General features: G+C 38.4%; 1 protein-coding gene across 1 annotated transcript in view; it reads left to right on the top strand.

Moving 5' to 3' along the window:
* The first annotated feature begins 1,315 nt into the window (after positions 1-1,315).
* LOC149793493 (uncharacterized) overlaps positions 1,316-21,762 on the top strand; it is a 70,216-nt gene continuing 49,769 nt past the window's right edge. Inside the window, exon 1 of the mRNA XM_089969009.1 lies at positions 1,316-1,395. The gene's annotated coding sequence lies outside the window, so the exon portion shown is untranslated. The remainder of the gene's footprint in view (positions 1,396-21,762) is intronic.

Below are 21,762 nucleotides of genomic sequence, written 5' to 3'. Positions count from 1 at the left end.
CGAAAAGTTTCCAGAGTCCATCCATACATGACGTTGTACACCGAGTGGAATCAAACAAGTATTATGATGCAAGTTGGGGTATTTAAAAAATGTGATGTCACAAAACCAACACCAGCGCCATCTACAAGATAAATAATTTAGAATGCAGTGTTGTGTTGTTTTTCTAATGTAACAGGATTTCAAACCAATTTTAATTTTGACAATTTTTATTGGTTGGAAGTGTCAAAGCTTTGTGACATCTAACGACGGGGCTGAGTTATTATCACGGGGCGGAGGTACAAAACATCCGCCCAAATTACGTGGCGTCATATGGATGACCCCTGACTAAAATTATTGATCACTGTGGACATTTACAAAGGTGGCCAGGTCATAAACTGGGTCAAGAGAAAAGGACCTTTGGTGAATTCAACAGCTAACATGATACTACGATTTTTATTTTCAACAGCTGCAGCTTTCATTGTGAGATTACAGCACGCTAACACATTTATGTTGACCTTATCCAAATATATCCATTTACATAATTTAACATTTGTTTTTGCGGTATGTACTTCTCGAACAGTGTGTATACAATGACATTCTAAAGGAATACGGTTGAATGAGGATCCAAATAAAGTGAATACTTGCCATTTTAAAGTATGTGCAATCAAATTGTAAACAATAACACACATTACTTAAATAGTCGGTACCGAACACCTACATGACCTGTATGACTTATACTATAACAGTTGCCATTACTTCAGGGTATTAAAAGGTCAGACATTAAAAATAGTTCATAAAAATAATACAAAACATCAAATCTTATCCCGCTTTACATGAACAATATGCATCTTCACACTTTTCCTCAATAATTTCGATGTGCAGACGGTGCGGAGGCTGGTTCTTCCTCGTAGATGCCCAGCATCTCGCTTCTACGCGAATCTTATTTTCAAATTCCATAACTTTGATCTCGTGTATATATCCTTGCGTAAAGTAGTTCAAACCCTTCTGCAACACTTTACTGGAAAGTTTCTTTCGATTAGGAAGTTATTTAAGTGAAATATTATCGGGAATACGCGAGAGAGAATCTGACATGGTGCCTGTATTCTGTGATGATTCAGCCATTTTAATGGAAAGCTTGGGGTTCGTAGTAACAGTCTCTAAGGGGGCGGAGCTTAACTAGTCATTTCGGATCTATGCATTGTCAAAATAGCTGGTGAGATCCAAGTTTATTCGAATAAAAAAAAAAAAACAGCCGCGGCAATTATAGTCTGATTCTCTGATTAGTATACCTCCAGCGTTGCAACGCAGAGAGTATGCTAAGCAGGTAACCAGACTACAGAAATTAGGATGAATTAGCAGTTTTGGAACTACCGAGGGGTGTGGACCGGTGTCTTCCCTTGTGTTACATTGGTACAGGTTAGAACGGGTTACTAGAAAGAGCCCCCAAAGTTGTTCTCCACCTTCTTTTTTTTGTTTGACTGGCGGCGGACGCCAGTCAAAACAAAAAAAAAGAAGAAGGTGGAGAACAACTTGCTGGTCTGAACAATAAGCAGATAAGTATGCACATAGCTGCCAACCCTCACGAATTTGGTGTGAATTTCACGACTTTTTCAGCGATTCACGGATTCACGCCGTAAGACAAAAATTCACGAATTTTCCGATCCTCAATTATTTTAAATCTTTAATAAAATAACCGATTTCCTGTTAAGCGCTAGTCGTGATATCCGCAGTTGCCGAAACGGTCCGGTACCGCTGGTCACGATATTAGTAGATCTACAGCCGATTAGTACAGTTGGCCCCGTCGCAGGCATTTTAGCCTATTATAATCTATATGTATAAGAGTAGTTTTACAAATGCATTTGAGAGAAACTGGGGCCTAACCGGAAATCGCATGTAAGATTTTGAAAATGTCTTCACCACCAAGGAAAAAGAAATGTATTATTCAAAAAGTGAAGTTTAATTTGGAATATATCAAAAATTGGCCGTGCATTCTGCCATTAAACATTGATATTCATTCATGCTTTTTGCACTCAAGTGTGCCATCGCAGAGACGATGTGAGGAAGAATGTCGGTTGCAAAAAACACGTAGAAGTTGGGAAAATTAAGAATTCGCAGATTTCAGCTCTGGAATATTTTAAACCATTGGCGGAAGACCCGCAGGCTTCCAACGCTTAAGCATTATTTGTGAGTTTTCTTGTGTCAAACACAATCGACTTTTATCAGCTGTAGACCATGCCATGCTAAACATTTGTTCTGACATATGTTCCCGGACTCGAAAACCGCTTCCAAATTTTCCTGTGGAAGAACCAAAAATGCTGCAGCTCCTGTGCATTTCTCACAGCAACAGTGACAGCGAAAGAGTATTTTCTTTAGTGAGGAAAAATAAGACAGACTTTAGGCCTCCTTAGCTGCAGAAAATTTGTCAGCAAGTTTAGTCCACAAGATCAACCAGCAGGCAAGAAGTCGGAACTGTTTAGAAAACAAATTTACGATCAAGCAGTTGAGGAAGTTCAAGTCTGCCACAGTATCATGTCTTGATAAATAAATATTTCTGCATATATGTAGTGTTTTATTTTTATTTTGCGAACTTGATATAGTGTAGTATTGACGGTCGGATTAGTCAGAGTGGATGGAGTTATTGTCATGGTATTTATCACGAATTCTTGTCCAAATTCACGACTTTTTTTTCCCTATTTTCACTAATTTTGAGCCTGGAAGGTTGGCAGCTATGTATGCAGAACAACAAAGTAAACTGCGTACTGCACACACACACACACTAAATATATATATATATATATATATTAAAAAAAGAAAACAAGCAGAAATTACAACTAAATATGAATAACCTCCTAAACGACATATTATATGACGCACATGTATCCAAACTATCCCATTAAAATCTCAGTTCTAGCTTACGATGCCAGGAATTGGAACACTAACTACCAGTGATCAATTACACCCCAGCCTGAAAAGCAATCACACAATTATCCAGGTACAGATAGAACTACTCCCCAGGGACTAATACCAAGTCTACTGTAACACTACTGAAAATTAGATAGTTAACCAGAACTCTTAAGATATGATCTAGATAGTGCCAGTCTATACAAAAAAAAATTAAAAAAATGCAGTAACAACACAACACACAAACAGCACCACACCAGATTTTATGACTTTGGCAAGTCACTCCAAAATAATAACAATAACAAACTGGGGATGGGAGTGGAAACTTCCACCCTGAACTTTCACAAAGGGAAAACGAGTACGATCCTAAGTTTCATGCATGTCGGGTTCAAGGCAAGAAAACAACCACAAGCACTAGTGTTTGTAAGTATTGACCTGAGAATGGAAACTGACCTGCGTACTGAGTGGAAAAGGAGTACAACTCAGAACCCACATGCAGGAACAACTCGAGATATATGGCAAAATGAAACAAAGATCAACTCTGACAGGAAGAAGAAGAAAAAAAGAAATAAAAAATAATAATTAAAATTAAACATTTAAAAAACAAATGAATACAAACAAAACAAAATCACATATGAAATCAAGAACTGGGAGGAATGGGGATACATAAATCACAAACCATGACCTTTAGAAATGAAAAACAGGGTGACACCTCCAACTCTTCACCAGCGTCTGCTGGAATGGAGTTATGGGGTGCCAACATAACTATATTAGGTAGCAGAATAGAAAAAAATACAGTTCTGTTTAAACAAAATTTGTTTTTTTTTATAAAACAGGCCTGATTTATTAAGTTGTAAATCTGTTTTGATGGACAAAAATGTCTTCATAAAACAATATGGCTTATTGAATTGTGTATCTGTTCTGTTGACAAAATTTGTCTTCATATAACAGTCCTTGCTTAATGAAATGTATAGATGTTTAGACAAAATTTGTCTTCAATAAGTAGTTTCAGGTTATTGAATTGCATATCTGTTTTGATGGACAACATTTGTCTTCCTGGTTCCATGAATTGTTGATCTGCTTTCTAGACATAATTTGTCTTAATAGAACAGTACTAGCATTGTGAATTGTGCATCTGTTCTGTTGACAATATTTGTCTTTATAGAATAGTCCTGAATTATGCTAGTATCAGTTTTATAGACAATAAAGTCTGTTATTGGTTGTTGATACCTTGCTGAAGTTGGTGATAACCTGTGAATGTTTTCCCAGATCACAATGTTTCCTTCAAATGCTGTATTGCATCATAGTCCTACATGTAAGACATTGATGCTGATATTTGTTTTGGGTGTCAGTGTCTTACTGCCTAACTAACAGCGCTGTGTAGTTTGTTTTGATGTCGACTAACATCGTAACAAAAGTCAGATCTTCAGGAATATCTCACAACTGGCATATAAAATAACAGATCTTTTCTACAAAGTAAAGTCATAATGTTTTAGTCAGATTTTACTTACTCTAATGTCTTTTCTCTAATAAATTCAAATTCTCACAAAAGAAATGGACCTGTTTTAAATTTTCGCTAGCCTGCATTTCAGTTGACTGGAAAGCAATGAAAGCCAAGAATGCAAAAATCGGGTAAAGTTGAAATATTACTCTTTAATGAAATGAATAAAAATATAATATGCCTATTGGAACTGTAAATCAACGTTTCGTTTCATTCAAGAAATGTATCCATCACATGAACCTACTTAAACATACTTTGGCATACCTCGACTACCGTTGCATTGCAACAAATTCAGATGTATGTCAATGGAACATGAAAATGCATCCATTTGCTAGGATCATATTTTCATTCCGCCAGGATAAAGACAGCACAGTAAGTATATTAATTACTCATAAATTAGTGGAAGAGTGTCGATATGTGCTGCCAAATGTTTGAGATGTTCCTGAAACTTTGACTTCTAGTTCCCATGTCAACGACATCGGAACAGTGTACACAAGGCCGTTATTTGGATAGTAAGACATAGCACTATAACAAAACCAACATGTGCTATGTCTTAACATTGTAGGACTATATTGCGTCAGTGCTTAACAGTTTCCCACTACTCACCTGAATATATGTCATGAATTACTACATGTTATTAGGCGCCTTCTGGTACTTTGAAAACAATATGGCGGCAGTCGGGCACAGTGACATCATCTATTTTTAGCCCAAAGTAGATTTCAGTACAAGCGCTATAGGTCATTGTCGGATGAGAATTCACCAGACACACTTCCAGTGAGACCTTAAGAACCAGTGTCATTTTTTTCGGTCTTGTCAAATGTGATTCACTGTGCCATAAATAATTTCCTTATTACCTCCATGTCTTTAATCTGGCATTATTAGGTATTCCACACATACAGTTCCTTTAGATTTGATAGCCGTAGTAGAAGAAGGGAGTGTCACAGAATTAGGCAAAGAAATAACTTGGTTTTTTCTTAAAAACAATTAGACTATTTCTCGTTGTACATGCGTACAATGTTATATAGGGTGAATGTGTTTTTCCAGGTAAGTGACTGTAGTAACATGTACCTAGCCACAGATTACCTGTGTCAGTTATCATGACTAACATGATATGCACGGGTATTCTACCCCGACTTGTACTCACTCTCCTATGGATTTAAGTAAGACGAATCTCTGAAAACCACACTGGTCGTTTTTGGATCACGTCAAGGAGTATACTCTCCTTTATTCTCCAGCCATAGGGGTAAGTGTTAAATTTACATTCTTTTTATTTGATAGGCAAAGCTTATTCGGTTTGTACTGTGTTATCGCGTAATAATGTGTTTATTACAATGCAGATTTAAAGTATTTTCATATATCTAGAGACTATACAGAAACTATTATGTCCCATTCGATTTTATTATAGCTGTTTCTGACTGTGTTTGAAGATGTTTCTGACTGTGTTTGAAGATGATTCTGACTGTGTTCGTAGCTGACTGTTATAGTAGCTGACTGTTATGGTAGCTGACCGTGTTTGTAGCCATGATTGTCTATGAAATGTGATTGTGAATATGACGAGCGGTCCGAAGCTGTACGAAGCCGTCTAAAGTTTCTTGGAGTCATCTGGAGTTTCCAGGACAACTCTGTCTGTTGTGATAAGATTGTTGTGAATCTTAGTCGTGCTAAGATTATTGTGAATCTTAGTCGTGATAAGATTATCGTAAATCTTAGTCGTGATAAGATTATTGTGAATCATAGTCGTGATAAGATTATTGTGAATCTTAGTCGTGATAAGATTATTGTGAATCTTAGTTGTGATAAGATTAATGTGAATCTTAGTTGTGATAAGATTATTGTGAATCTTAAGGTGTGTCATAAGATTATTTTGAATCTTGTGTTAAGATTATTTTTGAATCTTAATATAATTTTGTTAGAGATTTTGTGAATATCTTGTTGAACAAAATACTGTTTGAGGGGTATGTGCAGTCCATGAGGGTTCTTGGATCTGCTGTTCATTTTATTTAATATTTGTTTTGTTTATTTTAGATTGTATTTTTACATCATATATTTATCATTATTAATTTCATTCATAAATTTCCATCTTTTCCACATTGTGTTTGTCTTGTTCATTTAGTCCAGAAACCCACTCGGTTACAATTCTGTGACAATGGTGTCAGAAGTGGGATATTTGGATTAAGTGAACCGTCATCACATTGTTTGTGAAAGTAAACTCTTATTGTTTATATTCGTGTGTGACCTTCTTGAGAAGACAATCAAGTAGGTGTTTATTTTGTTTAGTAGTTCTAGGTCTGTGGGTCTAGTATAAATATATATATTCATTTTGTTTTGAGTTGCCTTCATTAGGAATTGTTTCTTTTGATAAATTATATTTTTGTTAATATTAATCATGTCATCCCTTAAGGACTTGGTCGCCTTAGGTAAAGAACTTGGGTATGAGGGTGAAAGTTTAAGGGAATTTGTTAAGGAAGAACAAGCCAGGGAGAGGGATGAAAGGGTTAGGGCGAGGGAATTAGAAAAGGAAGAACAAGCCAAGGAGAGGGATGAAAGGGTAAGGGCGAGGGAATTAGAAAGGGAAGAACAAGCCCGGAGCAGCAGGGAAGTTGAACAGACCAGTGCGTCCAGCCAAAATAAACCTTCCTACGCGAACTTTCTCCGTAGAAGCCTCAGAATTCAAAAATAACGCCTTCTACGGAGATCAATTTTCATGCATTTCAGACCGAGTGAATCAGGTGTGTATATCAGGTGTGTCAATAAACATAGCATCCGAGACAGGAAAAATAAATGTGGGGGAATAAATTTTTGTGTTATGTTTTTTGTTGCAACGTGGGGCTGCTTTTTCATGAATAAATTTGATCGAGACCAATTCGATACAGACTGCGTGGATCGTGAAGATTTATCGTGATGAAACCATGCAGCGTTGCCTGAGCGCGGCTGAATAAATTTTTAAACTTATTTATATCCATGTCGCCGTTACACCAGGTCTGATGGATATTTCTCAACGTGTGCGTGTCTACGCCATTGAACACCGATAAAATATTGCAATTATCTCTAATCACCTTTGGAATTTGCGTATATCTCTGTGTTACGTAAATAACATCGGTGTTCTTGTGTCTGCCACGCGAGAATATCCTAGCCGGGTTGGTCTGCTTGTCCAGCATAACATCGTCGAAAACAACAAGATTATTAATATCGCCATCCAAATTCTCCACAGATGGAGCTTCATTGATGTCTGTGATGAATTCGATTGTGCCTTCGTCGGTATTGTTGCTGAATTCTTTTAACACTTGATAACATCGCTGATTGTCAACGGATGGTGCAACCAAATACAATTTGTCCCATTTTAGCCATCGCATGATCAAATTCAGTAACAATTGCGTCTTACCAGATCCAGATGGACCGATGATTATCATTCTAATCGAATTCGGTAATACTGCATGATGTTTCACCTGCTCGCGTCGTTTTGTGGCTGAAAAATCAATTACATTCATGTTACTAAAATACATGGATCTATATTGTGTTAAGTGTCGCACACACACAGCTACGATATATCCCACCGAAATCGTTACACGCAACAACAGAAATGCAATCGCAGGAGAATGCGAAGTTTGCAAGACACGCAAGTTCAGATTTGTAAAAAAAAAACTAGAAGAACCGGAGGAGACATTGCCGCTTCCTTGACAAATCTACCTGGAACGCCCTGGGCAAAATATCCCGGAGAAAAGCATCTACCTGGATATAATTATTGTGGACCCGGAACAAGGCTCGATATCAGACTCGACGATAATAACCAACCATTTCAGGGTGAAAATCCGTTAAACGCTATCGATAAAGCTTGTTACTACCACGATCTTGCATATCGCAGCGGAGATTTACAACAAAGGCATCTCGCTGATATCAAGCTAATTCACGCATTAGACGCGATTCCTAATAAAAGTTTCAAAGAGAAATTAGCAACCTGGCTGGTAAAAGGCGCGATGAAAGGTAAATTAGTACTCGGCGCTGGTAAATAATATGGAGCAGATATATTATTCTCCGCGAGGATTCTGGCGAGGAAAATCAGCGATCGCCAAACTCGCTAAAGCCGCTAAAGTAAAACAATCTGTCGCTGAATCATGGCTATCAAAACAGGCAATCTGGCAAATATATCTTCCTCCTCCTAAGAAAATACCGTACGCGAGTTTCACTGTCAGTGTACCTAATGAAGTCCATCAAGCGGATCTTATGTTTCTTCCTCACGATACCGTTGACGGTGTCACGTACAAATATGTTTTGACAGTCGTTGATATCGCTAGTAGGTACAAAGAAGCCGAGCGATTATCGAATAAAACAGCAACGAAAATTGCCAAGGCATTTAAAGAAATTTATTCACGATCCCCGTTAACATGGCCGAATCTTCTCCAGGTTGATCCAGGTCGAGAATTTCTTGGTGCGGTTACTTCATTGATGAGAAAGAATAATGTCAAAATCCGTCGCGGTATTGTAGGTGTTCATCACAATCAAGCTATCGTCAAAAGATTCAACAAAACGCTCGCAGAACGATTATTTGGATACCAATACGCGCGTGAATTTATTCAAGATAATCGATCTCACGATTGGGTATCAAGATTGCCTCATGTAATCAACACGCTGAATAATGAGACGACTCGAACAATAGCAATGAAACCCGCAATTGCAATTACAAAATCGAATATACCTTTGAAGCGAGATTCCACAATTCAGCCTGTACTAGGTAGTGTCACAGTCAGGTATTTATATAAGGAAGGTGAAGCCGAAGGAGGCAGAAAAAGAGCAACCGACCCAACCTGGAGCGTTACAACACACAAAATATCCGCCGTAACAAGATCGTCAGGAAGACCAGCGATTTATATCCTAGATTCGTTAGCGCCTCAACGCGGATTTACCAAAGAGAATTGTAAATAGTACCAGAAGATACTCAATTACCGCCAGCGTCACTGATGTAGTTTACTCGAATTCGTCCTAGTTGAGATAATTTTCTTACTCTCGACACGGCCAAATATACCAAATTTGACCAAGATATTCTGTCATCGACGATCCAAACTTGTCCATCGACGGTCAATCCCTGCGACGAGTGTATCGTTGTTGCGTATCCTAATTTCCACGGTGATTTTTCTGCATTTATCGCGTCATTAACGAGACTAATATCAACAAAGATAATATCATTTAGGACCAAGTTTTTTTCCTTTCCGCATGGCAAAGTAACGTCGATATTTTGTCGTCGAGTATTAGCGGGCCTGTAGCATAACGGTACCTGCAGCGTTGGAAATTTCTCGCAATGCAGCTTGAATAACATTTCCTGAATAATATCACGAATAATTTTCCTAATAGCGACGATCAGATGATCGGGACGCCACAAATTTAGAAAATCGCTCATCGGAGTCTCGTTGATTATTCTTCTCATTACGTCACACTGAATCTTATTCGGCTGTAATCGAATCAATTTCTTAAATTCGGTCAACAAAATATCTGTAGATCTATAGTCAGCGTCGATTTCCTCATAATAGTCAACGAAGTTTCTGAGCCATTCGTGAGGTGATTCGCCATCAATCGGATCAGGTTGGCCGTGATCTCCGCACATTATCACGGCGGTATTTTTCCCTTCCAGCCAAGCTAATATCGATTTTAAAATATCTAAATTCACCGTGCAAATCTCATCGAATATTATGATTTTGTTGATATATTTATTGCCCATACGAGCCGAGTCCCATGATCCACCGCTGTACTTGAAATAACTGTGATACGTGCACAAATTAACGCCACGTTGCTTTATTTCTCGCGCTAATCTATGTGTCGGAGTCAACACAATCATATCGGAGTTCGCAAATTTATCGCTCGCGTTGTTTTACCGCTACCGCCAGGTCCATTTAGGTAAACGAATTTGCTGCGTGAAATTGGATCAAACGCAGATGCGGCTGTCGAAGATTCCAGAATCAAAGATTCTATCGAAGATTCTCCAAATTTACCTCGATGAAATTCATCGCGATCTTCAACATCGGCGTCTTCGCAATAATCTAGGATATCCTCGTTTTTTATCCTCCAGGTTCCCCATGAACTACCATTGGTGATTAAATTTTCCAGCCTATCTTGGTATTTTTTATCGATATAGAACGAATCCGTCGCGACTCTTACTGCGATATCAGAAAATTTGTTTATCATCGATAGTAAATTTATACTAACATAAGCGAGCATCGACGATCGTAAATGCGTATATTGCGCTGATTCTCCGTCAAGGTAACTAATCACGGTACCTAACTTTGTTCCATCAATAATAATATTCTCTCTGTTACAAAATATTCCTCGTGATACCGTATCGGCGATTATAAAATCCATCTCGGCGTCATTGATAAATAATCTAGCGTGCCGGTGTTTATGATCAACAGATCCACCTTGGGTAAATTTACCAATTATTTTTCTTCCTATATCTTTCGCGTTGTCACAGTCCGTCGGCAACCACACATTAGTTTGTTTTCTGTAAGATATAATCGCCTCGCTCACTGTCAACGACACTAACATCGACGAATCTAGCATATATCTCAATAACACCGTAGGAACCCAACGGCGCTGAGATAAATGCCTGCCGAACCAAATGTAGCAAATTTTATGTAAATTTTCAGCAAACTCGAACGACGTTACACAAGCGAATCCGGTCATGACAAAATCGGGCAACGGTCCGTTAATTGCTACTCTTGTCATTTCACTGGTAGGATGGCCGAATTTAGCAAAATAATCTGCACAATCGCCATATCCAAGGAAACTTCCAGGATAACACGCGCTCATGTCAACGGAGATCATATCTTCGAAATCGTACTTGGTATTCCACAGTCCGCCATGGCCGTATTCGATACAGCTAAGTTGAATATCAGCGAGATATTCGTTCTTCGTAGGCTTCCATGAGTTTTTCTCTCTAGCGGCGTGAGCGGCCACAGACGGAACTGTAAAGCAATTCGTTAGCAACTGATCGGGATTCGACGAATATTTTACCGCAAGTTTTTTCATCGACTCGTGTAATATCTCATCCCGGTAAATATCGCCACATGGTAGGATAAATTGATCGTATCTTTCTTCGCTCGAAAACAACCATATCGATATTGGATCAGACGCGCTTAATTTTTTGATAAATCTGAACATGGAATCGGAATTATTATTCTCCGCAGATTTACTATCTATAGGATAAAATTTGACAATACGATCTCGTGGAAATATCATTACCGATTGCGACCACTCGTGGGAATTGTGATCGACAATCTCGATTGGTGCTCCTCGGGATCTATATGGCGACGAGTATAATATTTCTCCCGATAACGTTTTCACGGTAATTGGAAATTTAAGTTTCTTGCTCAACGCAGCTACATCGTCCACCGACGCACCATCAGCGACAGTCCTTGCCCACGCGTTAATTTTATTCAACCTCAACTGGGTCAGACCAGATCCACGTCGAGCGTTTTTCATGTGCTCGATAACACGCTCGGCCACGCAATTTATCAACGGTGATTCTTTCATCGCAGGTAGATTTTTCACATCAGGATTATTATTTAGCCGATAAATTCCATAAACGACTGCACTAGCTGGATAGGATCTAGCGTAATAAGGGCCATCGATTCCAAGTAACAATCCGGGTTTAGAATTTTTATCAAAAACGTTTTTCTTACCACCACGCACAGGATCTCGCTTATCGCGAATAATCCAGGTATCATCAGGCATTTGTGCGATAAATTTTATTCCAAAGATAAATCGCTCTTCTTTGTGTTCGGTTTTTATATGCTCGATTATTTTCTTAGCTCGCTCCAGGTTCATCGTAGCATCGATAGAATTTGTTTTCCAAGTCGACCAAGTGTGAACAGCTCCATCATCAAAGAACTCTTTCTTGGCTTGATCAACCTCAGGAATAATATATTCTGCCTCATCAAGATCAAATACATCCATTGATTATATTTTAGACAAATGTTTAAATTATAATGCATTGCAAATGGATATTAATCGGTTCAACAAATAATTGTGATAAATCCTGCAGAGGCGATTATTGCGGCGCTCACATACATGCGATTCGGCGTGGTAGCAAAGGACCACAGCGATGTTTAGTTTGTCAAGTTGGCACGCGAGGGAAAACTCGGTTGTGTTTGGCTTGTGGAGGAAAGAATTATCGGGAATTGCGGAGATATTATGAAAAAAGATCTTCGTCGGTGATAACATGCGAAGAAGATTATATTAATCGATTCAAAGCAAATAACGATTTAGACATATAGATTATCATATATGAGCCTGAAATCAGAGATTCCTGAATCAACAATGACACAAGAGTTTAAATCTCACCCAACGATCACTGGATACGAGGCGTCGTCCGATGGTATCGTTAAAAATATTAGAACAAAGAATCGGATCGGTAGGGTTTGTAATTCAGGTTATCTTATTTTTACCATTAACAAAAACAAAAAACGAAGATGCGCAAGTTATTTTTGTCATAAGTTTGTATTTGAATGTTTTCACGGACCAATAAAAGTCGGTCTTGTTATCGACCACATCGACAGAGATAAGCTTAACAACAAGATATTCAATCTTCGCGCGGTAAGTCCGAGTGAAAATTCCAAATTTGGTAATACCGGTGGCGTATGGCGACCATCTAAGGCAGTTAAATCAGTAAATCGAGAAACAAACGAGGAAATTGTATTCACGTCGATGAGTGCCGCTGCAAGATATTTTAGTATTAATCCAGCATCGGTGCAACGTGCGACAGAAAAAATAATCCGCGACGTTTTCCTACTAATTCGGCGAATGGTTCGAATTTTACTATATTCCGATAATATCCGATTAAAAATCTCAGGATTTTCTAAAATTAAATTGAAGATTACAAATATAAATATAAATGAACGAGGAGAATATAAATAACATCATCGAAGCCATCGAGGATTTAAAAAATAAAAATGTAAATTTATCTTCTGATTTGGACGCAGGTAAAATCCGGTCCGAATTTGAAACGATCGTCCAAGGAAAGCTCGAATACAGGTACACGCTGCCATCCGAATACAAGTTCATAAAGAAAATCCAGATTGCCATGTACCAATCGCTTGCGTCTGTCAGCGATGATCAAATCGAGGATTTCGTTAAATTATCGACGCTGGTAGAAAAAGTTAGATCGAGTTTATCAGACGAGTACGAGTCAAGAAAAATTACCAGCTCGCGCGTCAGGCAGCTAAAAAAGCTGGTCGATGAAAGTAAAATTAGCGTCAAAGATTCATAAGATTCTTAAAAATCTTTGATTTTCATTCTTGCCACAAAAAAAAAACAAAATTTCAAGAATCTCCGATTCTAATTTTTATTATTTTTTTTAATTCATTTTACTGAAATTGTACAATTTTCTTATTTCTGACTACCATTTACCCCATCAGATTTACGAAATTATATAAATTACTCAATTTGACGGGTATTTACCCCAGCAGATTCACGAAATTATATAAATTACACAATTTGTTGGGTATTTACCCCATCAAAAACATAAAATTACACAAATTTCTTAATTTCCCTGATTTTTATTATTTTTTTTTATTATTTACTAAATTAATTTATTTACTGAAATTGTACAATTTTCTTAATTTTGACGGGTATTTACCCCATCAAAAACATAAAATTACATAAATTGCACACTCTGACTGGTATTTACCCCAACAGATTTACGAAATTATATAAATTACTCAATTTGACGGGTATTTACCCCATCAAAATTAAAAAATTTTACTAATTTTGAAAAATTTCCTGGTTTTTATTTATTTTTTTGGCCATTTTTCTTTGGCGGAAAGATTACGATCTCACCAGCAAGTTGATACTCGGCGTTTCTTTGCGTATATCAAGTAAATTTCCGTTTTGATCCGTCAGTTTGAAATTTATCTTCGATAATAATCGATTGTGACATCGCAGATAAAACGGATTTACTGGCTCTTTTATTATCAAAAAACCTGGAGATGCGCTAGGTGAAAACGAATATAAGATAAATCCCTGCTGTGCCTGCTCTGACACAGACGAATCCACGTTGTAGCTACCTTCGACGACATCTGCGTGAAGATAAATCGCGATAACTTCCGTTATATTGACGATACCCGGCGAGATATGCCGCCCTTGCCCGGCAGGATCATTATTATGTTTGAGAATCGATTCTGATTGTATTTTTTTAGTCCACGCGGCATGTAATTTCGGAAATAAATCATCGATGGTATCAACGACGGATTTTCTCATTTTATCAACATCATAATCGGGAAATTTGAAATTTGGTAGCGTTTCCTCGGTTAATCCGAATACTGTCATGAATTTTTGTTTTTCTCCTGAATTTTTGATCAACTTGAAGCTGCTAATAGGAAGAACATAATCGGCAATTGATATATCATCAATTATCGCCCGAATGAACATACCATGATAATATTCAACATCATTCGCGAGTTGATTTAAAAACTTCACGCGTCCGATAATTTCGCTGCATGAGCCTGATTTATTTAAGATACATTCATGAAAGAATCCCCGCAATAAATTTAAATGTATTTTATGTTCTTGATTAAAATCGTCGATGGTTCTTCTTATCAAGATACCGTCTATGGGGGCTATTATCCTGTTAATGTTGGTAGCGTCGAAGATTTCCACACCAGGGGGAATTTTAGGAAGAGGCAACCACGAGAGAATTTTGTTGTCCCTGAAAGTAAAAGCGAACGTTACCAGGTTAAATTTGTGGTTATTCATGAGGTTGATGGCATTGTGGATCGTAATCCTGTGTCCAACATCTCCGTACCATCCTTCGTCGGTGATAAAATCTGATTTTTTTGGCTCCGGTAGTTCTGGAGGAGCTTCTTCGTGCCAACCTGGAATAATAAAATCAGATTTTTCTGGTTTTGCCAGAGGTGCGATTTCGGGCCAACCTAGAACTGTCCTAATCGATGACTGGTAAATATTGACGACATATGGCGATTTTACTTCGATTATCGATGACAGCGTTGGTTCGTGTGCTAATATTTTTATTCCTGGCTTATCATCGCCGGTTATATTCGATATTCTACTGGTAAGTTCCTTGTCAATTTGCTCAATTTCGTAACTGCCTGTTGGTATGCCAACGACGATCCAATCGGGAGTTCCATCGGGGCGGTTTTTATTGGCAAAAACAAGCGAATTATTCGATGATAATCTACCAAATGATTTCGATCTAATATTGGGCCAGCTATTATAGACGCGTAACTGTGACAGCGCAATTTCCTTGACGCTAATTGGTATTGGAAAATCGATACTAAATTCTGGCCTGGTTGAGCTTGCCGATATCAGCGTTGTTATCTGCGGTGTCGTGTTTGTCACGATTTGAGTTAGTTCCGACATTATTGATATTCATTTGTTCAATCTCGGAGTAGATATTTACCATCACAGAAAATTCTAGATCAGATATAACGCCGTCGTTGAGACTCTCAGAAAGCAACGACGATAATTTCGAATACGCCTCGTTGACCTGGGATAGTTTACTCGTGTACAAGGACAATTTTTCATTTGTACATGAGGATATTTTTTTTGCGATGATATTGAGAACACCGGCGATTGTTGTTGTCGACGAGATTATTATCGTTGCTACGATTGGCACGATTGTTGTCACCGCGGATAAGATTATTCCCGCACCGGCGATTATTGCACTTACCGCGTACACAGCAACATCGATGGCAATTAATCTGCGTTGATATTTTTTTATTTTTACCCGATACTCGTCGAGGAGCTTTTTTAGCGAATCCTGCCATAAACGCGCCTGATTGTATCGGTAATCCGATGCAGTCATTTATTAGTTAGGTTATCTAACCAATTGCGTGTATTCCGGATAAATATTCGAAAATTACTTGACAATCGGCCATCATCATGGTTCTAGTTGGTGGTTCTAGCCTAAAAGTTTTCGTTATATTTTTAAATATAGTCATAACAAAAAACCCAGGATAATATTCACGAAAATCATAACCATCGTCTATTGTTACATTGAATTTTGTCATCAAGGAGATAATATATACTCGATATACGCCAGTAATTGGCGAGGTAAAGCTAAATGTGTTATTCTCAGGTGTCCAAGTAAGATCCTGTATTTTTACCACAAATGATACATGACAAGGAATATTTTCTGTTTCTACCTCCGCTGGTATCGAAATACGCGCTAATATTCCAAGATTCATTGACGATATTTTTGTGTTAATATCGCTAATTTTTGTAGTTGCGTCAAGAAGTTTCGTGTTAAAATCTCGAATTTCTCCGTCGTACAACGATACATCGATCTTTTGACGCGCCAATTCACGTACCACGTTAATTTCCTCGTTGATTTTAGTAATATCCTCGTTGATTTTTTTCGTTTTCTCGCTGATATCATCGTGCGATGTTTTATCGCTTTTCTGACTCATTACGATATTTATTTCGGTAATATCGGCGAGAATATTAGCAATATCCTCGTTGATTTTTCTTACTTTATCGCTAAGATCGTCATGCGATGCTTGATCGGCTTTTCTCTTTGCTAGTTCGTTTGCGGCGGAGGAAGTATCGCTGGATGTTTTTATATCTTCCTCGATTTTTTTACTAAATTTAGTTAAGGTATCGTCGAGTTTTTTAAGATCGTTATTTAGCCTGTTAAGTCTTTTTGTCACTCTGTCCTGAAGATCGTCGTATAATGTTTTATTGGCCTTCAGAAGCAACGTTGCTGATAACTCGTTGTCCTTTTTTTCCACATCCGCGATATTAGCCTTCAGGGGTAACTTCGCTATAATATCGGCGATATCAGCGATGGATTTTGATACCGAATCTGACAGGCTAGTAAATTGATTAATGCGATCGTTATATTCGTCTCGCTTGATTATATCAGTTATTTTGACGTTGCTTGTTTGTAATCTCCCTTCGCGGCTCTGAAAAATAGCAACTTCGCCAGGATCCACTTCTGACAGCGATAGAAGATTGTTAATATCATCCCTGGTTGCGAATTTTGATAGATCGACGTCAGTCACTTCTGCTTCCTTCTTCCTGTAGAGGAATCTCCCGTAAATATCAACCATGATATTTATCTATGGCATATTCAAATACGATTCTATGATACGGACCGGATGATTTTGAAATTGCGTCGAGGACATCAATTGATTCTGGGCCGCATATCGGTGGATCCATTAACGTCTGCGTCGGAAGTGTCGAATACCAAATTGGAATATTTAACTTTGACACGTAATCGATAAATTCTTTTGGTGGAGCTAGTCCGTACGAGTCAAAGTAAACAACTTCGCGAGGATTAATCGCGTAGGCGACCCAGTGTGTGCCAGGGCCGGTATTTGAATCGAGATTTATTATTCCTGTCTCGGTGGGGTTTGGTTTTTCTGGTAGTTGATCCCGCATAAATACGCCTCTGAAAAATTTTATTTTTTTATTCTTTGCTTCGTTGAATAAATCTAAATTTGAATAGGCCGTGCTAATCTTAGGCCGGATCCGTATGGGGAGCATCTTAGATAAAGGCCGCTTCCCTTTTTTTTACCATATCGCCCTCCCATTACTTTGTGTACTAGTTTGTCGCCTACAGCTCCGGCCGCACCTAATCCTATCGCTTTTGCAATTGCCGGAAGAGCCCCGGATAATAATCCAGGAATAGCAGCTAGGAAAGGGAAAATTCCGCCCGTTTTGACCATGTCTCTGATGGCACCTATACTAAGATTCACATGAACGCCAGAATTTGCTGATTTGGCTTTGGTGAAACGTTCACGTTGACTCTTAGTTAGCGACAGTTTGTTAGGACCGCCCTGAATTTGATCGTTTTTCAGGGTTAATTTCACACCACATCGCTTTGCTGTTGCTGTTTGAAGTTTTTTCATCTGACCCAGGGTCAGAGTTAAGCTGACGTGTTCGTATGGCATATTAATAATCGTTTAATCTAAATTTAGAAAATCTAGAGTTTTGTCACATTTTCTCGACAGGAGCGTCGATGATTCTCATTCTGCCACTAATTCCTTCCAAGATCATTGTTCTATCGCTGAGAATAACCGCGATCGCTTTGTGATTACGTCCACCTGTGTTAATTCTGGCTTTGAAATGGATATCAACAACAGATTGCTTTACCAGATCAAGATGCTCCAGGGAAAAGTAATAGATAGGATAAAGTTTATTAAAATCCAACTGTGATATTTGCAATCCGGTATCGATATTTTGATCACGACCCATGAAACTTAACAAGCGATGATACGCGCGGGCCGTCGAATGATTTTCAAAATCAATCGATATTTCCTCGGATGGTTCTTGTTGGCCATTTACTCTCAGAGACACATTTGTTGCTCCAATGTGATCAAATATCATTAGACTGTATAATTGATTATATCTTTCGGTACGCAAAAAAGCGATAAAGATATGCCTAGGCGCAGAGGTACCCTGCTGCGATGCAATACGCCAGGTAAAATCGCCATTAATATTGATAGTTGTGGAATCTGTTGCTGTTGTCAGCCAAGACATAACAGATTTACCGCCTTGGTTCATGAATGATAATAATTTTTCTTCCTCGATTATTGATGGAGTTATCGCTGGCATCCACAAAGTAAATTTGAGTAATTTTACCTGGCCGCCATTTTGCGCGACGTCATTGGGACCTATCACGCTAGTATCGTAATCGACAGCACCTTCTCGCCATATAGCATCGTTGCTATTTTCCTTTCTGACAAACGTAACGGTGTGTTTTGCTCCGTAGATAATTTTCCTGAAATGTCTACAAAATCCGAAGATATGGGATAACGGAATAGCACAAGAGAATCTTCTGCTACCTCCTACTAGCGCGAGTTTTCGCGTGGCAAATCCGAGATTATAATCAGGATAAGATTTAATGATCATATCTTCGATACCTGCAACGGGAGCGGCAGGAGCGGCGCGATCGTTGGGTTGTCTGACAAGGAACGGCCTACTTTCGGGACGATCAGAATTATCCTTGGCAAACATCATACTAGGGCCAGCTGATCTAGTAAAATCATCCGAGTATCTAGCTAGGCCTATTATCGTCGTTGCCAAATCAACATCATTAGTAATTGACTCAATTTCTCTTCCGTCAATCATATAAGTGGCACTCTTGAATAATGCCATAATACCGTTATTAACAAATCCGACCCTAAAATCTGCTGCATAGGCGGTATTATCTGTTTTAACAACTTCCCCGATAACTTCGATATATGCCTCAGATGGAAGAAAATATCTTGTTGTATCGTGAACTTGAATTTCCAAGCGATTAGGTGTATTTGGTTCAACTGCGTCGTACGAGAAATACTGGAAATCACGCACGGATGTGTCCTTGCCTACAGGCTCGTCCATGTCGAACACTTCGTTTGACACTTGTGCGAACATTTATTATTAAGAATTATCGTCTAAAACGAAGACCACTACCCGAAATAAAACTTGTATTTGCAACTTCCTGTACTAGATCATTTATTTTTTTATTTGCTGCGTCGTTTATAACTTTACTGACATCAGCGGGCATTTCGCTGGTGCTAGGTAATTTGATAGGCTGCTTTTTTTTGCGCATTAAATTCGATATTTTACCTTTGACAACATCGAAGCCTTTACTGGCCAAATTACCAACGCCAGAAATAACAGTCTCGCCGATCTTTCCTATTGCTTTTGATGCGATTTGCTTAGCTACAGGTCCGATTTTAGGGACTATCCTTGTAACAAAACTTTTAACGATGTCGCCGAGTCCATTGCCGTGAATATATTTGTATACAGGCAATCGAGAGTTAACTATGCGGACCTGTCTAGGTCTGCGTTGATGTTTGTGAACAATCATGTTATTTCAGTTATGTTGTTTTAATCGATGAGTTCGTCAATGAGTTCTTTGTAAACGTGAGAATCAATGACGCCACCGCGAAATAATCGCCGACAAATATCTGAGGCCTCGTTGATTATTTCATGAGAGTTATTTCCGGCTCGCTTTCCTCCGATTAATATTTCGAGGCGAGATACGTCGTTGACAACGCTGTCAGGGCAAACGGTATATCCGCTTCCTATTTTAGTATCTTGTGGTGGCGGTGTGCTTGGTCTAGGATCTTTCTGTGGTGACCCGCTTTTTACAGGATATCGTGATAATGATAATCGTCTTTTCCTTTCCATTTCTTCATTGACCTCCTTCATAAAATCTGAATATCCGATATCGAATAAATTCATCGGTTTTCTTAAACTACCAAAATAAATTAACTGTGGCCATGTTCCTGGTCCGAATGAATTAATGTACTTTTCTTTCAAGAATAATATTTTATTTTCTGGAGAATAATCCGCGGCAATACTTAATCTTCTATCTTTATCTTTGAGATCATCGACAACACCTTCATTCAAATAAATATCAGCAGGTTTACTATAATCAACTTTTTCTCTTAAACGAGATTCAATTTCTTCCTCAGTTAATAATCGAACTCCCTTGTCCGCAGGTGGTTTGTAATCGCTTGGTTGAACTATTGGTTCCTGGTCGCTCTTATCTTTTTTCTTTGGTTTTTTCTTTTTTTCCTGAGGCTGACTTCTTTCTTTTGGTCTGGCCCCTAATTCCTGTGGTTGAATATCTTCTTCCAATTCCTGTGGTCGAAATTCAAACTCCTGTGGTTGAATATCTTCTTCTTGTGGTTGAATATCTTCTTCCTGAGGTTGAACTTTTTCTTTTGGTTCTGTTTTCCTTCTTCGTGAAGTTTTAGGCTTTTCTTCTTTCTCCTGTCGTCTTTTTTCTTTCGCTTGTTGAATTTTTTCTTTCTTTTGTTGCCTTTCTTCTTCCGCTTGTTGCTTATTATAATTTCTTCTTTCCTTCGCGGCCACCAAAAATCTCCTAAAACGCGGATCGTCTTCTCTTGCCTGTGGTTTTTCCGAATAGGCTCTATATAACATTTTATACCAATCATCGCGGGTTCTCATTTTGCCTAGCCCTTCTTCTGATAGATATCTTTCTTTTTCATTAAAATAATCTTCCGCCTTCCTACCAAAATCATCTATTTTATAAATCGAGAGCGGCTGTGATATCATATCCCAGCCCTCCTCGGTAAAATTTCTGGGTGTATTCTCGAAAAGAGGCATCTTTCCTGGTCCAGGTTTTCCTACTCCAGGTTTTCTTCCTCCAGGTTTTCCTTTACTTATTTTAAAACCAATTGCAGGGGTTCCTCCTCCTGGTTGTTGCCCGTGTTGTTGTGCTAGTATTGCTAATCGTTCCGGTAATTCTCGTGAGTGTTCCTCGATTCCTCTCAACACGGGAAGAATTCCACGTTTCCTAATATCCGGATCATCATCGTCACCAAAAAAGACTCTTTCGGTTACTTCGGTAACTGGCTTTAACCATTTTGACGATATCTCGGTAATTCCATATTGCGTATCTTCGTAATCACGAACATTTT

Source organism: Sinohyriopsis cumingii, chromosome 8 (assembly GCF_028554795.1).
Source record: "Sinohyriopsis cumingii isolate HCF-2022 chromosome 8, ASM2855479v2, whole genome shotgun sequence".
Classification (NCBI taxonomy): domain Eukaryota; kingdom Metazoa; phylum Mollusca; class Bivalvia; order Unionida; family Unionidae; genus Sinohyriopsis; species Sinohyriopsis cumingii.
The sequence above is the reverse complement of the archived record's forward strand: the minus strand, read 5'-3'. Positions and strand labels throughout refer to the sequence as shown.